The 7,241-nt window shown below is 40.6% G+C and overlaps 1 protein-coding gene across 1 annotated transcript in view; it reads left to right on the top strand.

Moving 5' to 3' along the window:
• Positions 1-997: 997 nt before the first annotated feature.
• Positions 998-7,241, top strand: part of LOC126377254 (amelogenin-like) — a 93,668-nt gene continuing 87,424 nt past the window's right edge. The window contains exon 1 of the mRNA XM_050024977.1: positions 998-1,138. The gene's annotated coding sequence lies outside the window, so the exon portion shown is untranslated. The remainder of the gene's footprint in view (positions 1,139-7,241) is intronic.

Below are 7,241 nucleotides of genomic sequence, written 5' to 3'. Positions count from 1 at the left end.
ACAATCGTAGAACAGAACTTACCTCCGTTAGAATGGCATTACGGTAAGGTGGTCGATATCCATCCGGGCAACGACGGCGTCGTACGAGTTGTTACGCTTCGTACTGCGAAGGGTTTGTTACGTAGACCTGTAGCCAAAATCTGTCCTTTACCTCTTAGTAATTAATCAACCAATTTCTTTTAATATATCTATTTACGTTTTCTTTCGCTTTGTTTTTTTTTATCCAAGCACACATTCTACTTTCTGCTCACTCATGTGATTATCTTGAAACATTCTCTGTAAACTTGTCCTTATAAACAGTTGTACATTTGAAAGTCCGATTCGTATGAACATTCTCTGTTAACTTGTCACTATTTTAGTTTTATACAGTATTTTGATTAAGCTGATTGACTCTTAATTTATCTTTTGAAATCCCTGAAAGGATTCCAAGTGGGGGGGAATGTTATGGCTTGCTATTCTGTCTTTATTTCATGTTTCTTACTTCTAATTTCTAAACCTTGGCCGCTATAATAATCGCCCTAAAAAATATATTAACAAGTAATTGGACTATGAAATGAGCACACCGCTCCTACGCGCATGCGCGAACGAAGAAGATACTGAGTCGGCGCGTCAGAGTGCGCAGCCATCTTCCGCAAATATCTGTGAACATGGTGTGTGTGTAAAACTATAAACTATCTTTAAAATTATACTAAACAACTAAAACACTAAACTAATTATCTTAAAACTATGACTAACCCGGCCGGGCACTAACAAACTAATAAAATACTAATAAAACATAGAATTAAACTGAGGAGACCAGTGAGCAGCGGCGGCCGAGGTAAGTCTTAATCTTATTCTTTTTCTTTACACCTTTTACTTTGAAGCGGGCCAGGGCAGTTCTCTCCCCACGTCTATTCTTTATTTTAATTTACAAACCCATTTTTCTATAAAATTTCATTCCAATTGGCCTCTGGCTTACGCAGCACGACAGAACGTCCGTTCAAGCCACGCCACTCATTGAACTATAAAATACATAACGCAAATACAAATTGCAAAAGTGCTGTGTGAAGTGAGTGCAGTGCAAATGTAACAATTCGCTCTTGTTGGACAAGTTACCAAGGAGAAACAACTAGCGACCTAAAAATTCAAAAATTCTAAGGTAACGTGCGCCTCCAATGACAATCGGTAAGGTTACACAACTTAGAAGGGGAAACTTCTCAATTACTTACGCATGAGTGTTTTCTTTCAGTTTAGTCAATGTGCATCTAGCTGATTCACAAGTATTCACAACAGAATCGTAATATTCACACGTAGATGACAATTAATCGGTAATAGGTAGGTACACAACTTAGAAACGAAAACTTCTCAATTACTTATGCTTAAGTGTTTTCTGTCAGTTTAGTCAATGTGCATCTAGCCGTTTCACATATATTCACAACAGAATCGTAATATTCACACATAGATGACAATCGGTAATAGGTAGGTACACAACTTAGAAACGAAAACTTCTCAATTACTTATGCATAAGTTTTTTCTTTGAGTTTAGTCAATGTGCATCTAGCCGTTTCACAAGTATTCACAACAGAATCGTAGTAGATGAAAATTAATCGGTAATAGGTTGGTAAGTACACAACTTAGAACATCTCTGATATTAACTTAGGCATAGCTCGCTGGCTATTAAGGCGTCCCCATTAATCATTCTCATTCATCAGACACCGCATTATTTCGTGTTTCACCTTTAACAAAGTAAGATTAATGTTTTCTATTTACTGAACGCTAAACGCTTGATCGCATTGAAGTTACAAGCTTTACTTTTATAGAAAACCTTTGCTATCGCTAAGCTGCTTATTCGAAACATGAATTGTTCGTCTTACAATTATTCTTTGGAGACTTGTTTTATCCCGTTGATTTTCTTCAATCACTGTCCTTAGGATAGGTATTACAACCTGAAAACATATTCGCGATTCCGTACAGTTCATACTTTCGAAGTCATTTTTCAAATGACACGCGACGTAAAGAGACTCGCCGTAGCGGGAATCGACGTTCGGGAGAGTCACAGAGCTCCGGAGTTATCAATGCCATAAGTTGTTATGACCTCTGATCTTTTTTGTCGCAAAGGGCATTAATTACTTGCCCAGTTGGGCGCGAACTTCGGCTCAGGTCGTCTTTGTCTGAGACGATTTTATATTTGAAAGAATTACCTAAACGACCCGCGTGCGTCGATAGCGATACAAATGTTGGTTGCATTGAATGAGGGAAGTCGTCTACCACGCCGGCGTGGTCTGTATCGGGTTCCTAAACTGTTTGTTGTCGCCAGCTGATTGGCCGCCTCTACGGCTTGAGTAATCTCGTCGGTCACTCAGTCGTCAGGATCGTATTACCTACGTCCTTCGGATGACCTCTGTGGTAACAGCTAAGCATTGTGCTATTAATTGATGTAGTTTATTATACCTCTAGTAACATGCAAAATTGGTCACGTCTAAACTTCAGATATCCAAACTCAACAGGCCACGAGCGATGGAGCGCAATAATTACATTACTTAGTTTGCATATTAAGCCTAAAACTATCAAACTGAATTGGAAAGTGGTTGGTCTAATATTTCAAATTTCGAGCGCAAATAAACCTTAATAATCCATTAGGCTGTGGCTGGAATGTGTGGGGGACATGTTTACCCAATACTTTGAAAGTGTATCTATATATCAATAAAAGTCGCCAAACGCACATGGCTCATGTAACGACTACTTACTTACATCATCAGTAAGTAGTAACCGGGAACAACGGCTTAACGTGCCTTCCTAAGCACAGATCATCTTACTTTTTGGACAATCAGGTGATCAGTCTGTAATGTCCTAACCAATTTACGGATCACAAAGTGATTTTAGTGATATGTCCCCACCGGAATTCGAACCCAGGACCTCCGGATCGTGAGCCCAACGCTCAACCACTGGACCACGGAGGTCGTTTAGTAATTCCACCTACTTTTTTAGTAATTCGAATGCACGCTAAATTGTACAAATTGAACCTGATTTAACCTGTAACTGGTTTGGCAAACAGCCATGACAGCGGTGCCACAGATTAGGTAATTAATAGAACGCGGTACGCCTTTCGTTTTGGTTTTCCAGAAGACCATTAATCCAGCCCCAGGGGGAACAGAGTCATCTTATCTGCTCTCCACTGGGGCAATTCCTGTTCGGCGCGTCCTTGCCGCGGCCGGAGCGAGATGGTGGCTGAATTCGGATAAGGATCCAGACCTACGGAGCGTAGAATCCTTGCCCAGGGATACGTGTGAAGACATCAACGGTTGCAGAGATGGCGATGAGAGTCATTGGTACGCAATGTAGGACAGAAGGGGCATGTTACAGGGACTGTAACCTGGAACCTGACAGAGGGCAGCAGTGACTGTCAGTACTATTTAGAGGCGGAGGACAGGAGTCCTAGTACGGGTTTGAATTAAACTACTCTGGGCACCATCCCACTCGCGTCATACTGAGTACTGCGAGGCGGAAAGGAAGAGGTAAAGCACTGCCCTATTTTACACTAAAAAAGATACTACACCGACAAGAGCGTGGCTCTTAAATTAGTCTCGATGACGCGGTACGCCTACTAAGTATAATACAATAAGCCAGACACTTCTAATTTGATTACTCTTGGCTCAACCGATCCCTTTGTCCTCATCATCCCGGGTTTATAGGCACAATTCATGCTAGATTATCTATGTAGTACCTATATGTTAGTATACCAAGCAACACATAGCCAACTTCATGGGATTTTAGCTAATCAAAATCCCGACCTCAGACATTGTCGCGTGAAAGCGGAGCTGAGTCTAAAGACTCTGACTGCGCTAGTTCCCTTCTAAAAATAGACGCGAAGCCTCCATAATGTTAGCAGTTTTTGCTGTCGTTTTCTGTAATATGAGACGCTTATGTCCGTGGAGTGAGCATCTTTTATTAATACTTAGTCAAAAGAAATCGTAATTGAGACGTATTCAAACATAGAATTGACATAGCGTTGACAGTGACTTTCCGAACGGCGATCCTCGCTACGGCGAGTCTCTTTACGGCGAGTGGCCTTATTTTCCCTCTACGTCGAGCGAGGTTTGATGTTATTGTACCGTTATGGTAAAAACTGTTTTGCTGTTTTCTTATACTTTTCAGTTCGTTGTTTTTATATATATAAGTAGTAGTAGTGTACCTATTCTTTTTATCTAAGATTTGATTTACACACATTTGATGAGAGAAGAAGCCTAAGTGGTGTGTCAGAGTCGTAGTGGAATTCCTTGGTCCCTGCCTACCCCAACGGGAAATAGGCGTGATCTTTTGTATGTATAAACATAAACTCACGACTATATACAGGTTGAGGTAGCTAGAGATACATCCATCGCAAGATGAACTAAGTATCCACACCTCACCGAACTTCCTGTTACCCCAACGTGATAGATGGTGAATGGTGACTGTGGTGAGGGTGCGACGTATCGGCAGCTATAATGGTCGACCCAACTGACAGTTGTTAGTGAATATTTCGTGTGTGCGTTGACTACTGATGTGATGTCATTATATTGTAATCCGTGTCTGTGGTGTCCTAAATAATAAATGTTTCTTTCTTTCTTTTCTTTCTAAAAGTGCACCGGGGTTCGAACCGAAGCTCCCCGTTTGAGAAACAACCCCGTGTACCACAGGACCACAGTGACTTAGGTTAGAGACAGTTAGATGGTAAATACTACACCGACAAGAGCATGGCTCTTAGGGCATTTTCGCACTATTCCAATTCTTATTCAAGTCCGTCAAATGACGGATCCCAGGTGGTCGTAGCACTATTTACGCACTGCATCCGTCATCTGATATCCTTTGAGCTGACGACGATGGTACTTAGTTCTTCTTGTGATGGATGTACCTCTGACTACTCTAAAAGGGTTATAGTCGTTAGCTTATGTGATATTATGTTATCAGGTTCCAAAGACGTACAAATTCTAAATTGGTGACAAATTTAGCCCCATTGTCGCATCATATTCTCCAAGTTTGCTTTGCCTCGCCTACGGGCATTATGTCGCCATTCATTTGCAATTCCTCTCCATTCCGGTAAATTATGGCTCTGCCCACCCCATGAGGTGTTCATTTAGTCACGGGTTATTTACATAGTCGACTCACGTAGAAGGTTTCGATTCAAGTTTGGATCATAAATTATTATCATATTCTCGACGGTGCGGTGAAGGAAAACATAGTGAGGAAATCTACATTACCGAGAAATGCGTTACGGAAGTTGTGGCCTAACCAGTATTGGGTTGGTTTTCGTTTAGCGGGTTGGAAGTTGGAAGGTCAGACAGGCAGTCGCTTCTGTAAAAGTCCGGACCTGCCAAATCTTCAGGTTAGGTAAGCGGACTCCGTAAAAACGGAATAGCTCTAGGGAGATGATGATTTACCTTTAGTAGAATTTATTTCAGCTGACGGATGAAGAAACTATTTATTGCTCACACATTCGGACATACCGAGTGCCGCTTATCGCGTGAGTGTGAGTGAGACAGACAATCCACGCGCTCTCTCAAGTAAGATTCAGAGGGGGTGAGGTCGGCCGATAAGCATTGGTGCGGGGTGGAGAGTTACCGTTCTATACGTAGTATTATTCTTTATTCTAGTGAGAGTGATAAAATGTAATTATAATAATATGGTGACACGTTACCAGCCTCCATACTTATATAGATGATCATATTACATTATACGTAAGTAGGTAACCTTACCAGCGGGGTGTGCCTGCACGCAGCATTGCTTCGACCAATACCCATAATATATGACGTCTATCTACGTAGATAGCATTTCGCTGCGTTTATTGGTCGAAGCCCTCGATATAATTCGCGCCGAGCGCGGTACGGTTACCGTGTCGCAAGGGCTGATAATATACCAGCGAAAACTAGGTACTAACTTCTTACATAGTATCTATAATAGCCGATCGTCAGCAAAGTGTTCTAGAAAATTCGAATTAACTGCAACATTACTGCGCTCAGGTGAAATTGCCGAGTTATTTACCTTTCAAAGTTAGAGTTGTATTCATGAATGAGATCGTAGATACGTTACAGACGCTAAAATGTAACACAAGTGCTTGTTAAAGTAAAACATGTAATAATAAAGTTATTGCCTCTGTAGAACCGAACTGTATATAAAATGGGTTTTATATGGAACCATTTCTCACTAAAGCATAAAAGCTGGTGGAAACGTTCGTGAGTAAGCGTTAGCAACTAATCTAACCTAACCTAACCCAACAAATTTATTTTTTACTAATATTTTACAATGGCAATTTTTGTCTTCCTGCTAAGAACTGTAGGTACTAACGACTCTGCTCCTCAATTTGAATTATTTAACTTATTTATGAATTTTAATCAAGAAAAAAAAAACAATAAGTCCGTCATTTTATTGCGTTTTTCTATGACGTCATAGTGTCTTTTGTCATACAAATTCCGTAATAATTTGGTGTTTCGACTTTTAAAGTAAAAAAAGGAAAAATTACTTATTTACCTAATAAAGTAAAATTAACACAAGTTTATAGCGGGCCTTGGACTAGGGTTTCCCCTGTATCGCAGTAGCCCTATGATAAGACATTTTTTTCGTAAAGATTAGAAATACGAAGTCCGGTGGAGAAACATAAAAAGAGATCAGGTATTAAACATGTAAGATTTTTGTATGGAGTGTCAGGGTGTGGTATGGTGCCAGTCTACTTCCTCGAGCAAAATATTTTCAAACTAAGCGCATTTTGCAACATAGTTCTAGACAGCTTTAGTAGCCGGCATTACTCTTGTCAAGTTGGTAATTCTGTACCACTATGTCTAGGGTTTAAGTTATATCCCTCGCGGACGCTGCCTAACTTAGATTGAGCACTAAAGTCCATCCAGCACGTTAAACTTGAATCTCAGTGGGATTTTAAGCGTAAAAAGTAAAGAGATATTACAGTTGCATTTCAAGATAACGCTAGCTGCATAATGACGTCATACCACTCTATACCAAAGCTTCTGAAATTATAGACGGGAGTTGCCAAGCGCACGCGTTCCTCTCATGAACGATCGGGTCGTGTTTTGTTATGTGTATAGATATAGCTACTAGCCTAAAGGTAACTCCCGTCTATAATTTCTCTCAGGATACGAGTGTAAGATACACAAAAATGACGCTAGCGTCATAGAATAAGGAATAATACTACGTATAGAACGGCTGCGCTCCCCACCAGCGGCTGAGCAAGGTTTACCTCACCCCCTTCGAACATATTTTTTGTTTTCATTTTT

Source organism: Pectinophora gossypiella, chromosome 22 (genome assembly GCF_024362695.1).
Source record: "Pectinophora gossypiella chromosome 22, ilPecGoss1.1, whole genome shotgun sequence".
NCBI classification, from domain to species: Eukaryota; Metazoa; Arthropoda; class Insecta; order Lepidoptera; family Gelechiidae; genus Pectinophora; species Pectinophora gossypiella.
This window is presented reverse-complemented; position numbering and strand designations above follow the sequence as displayed.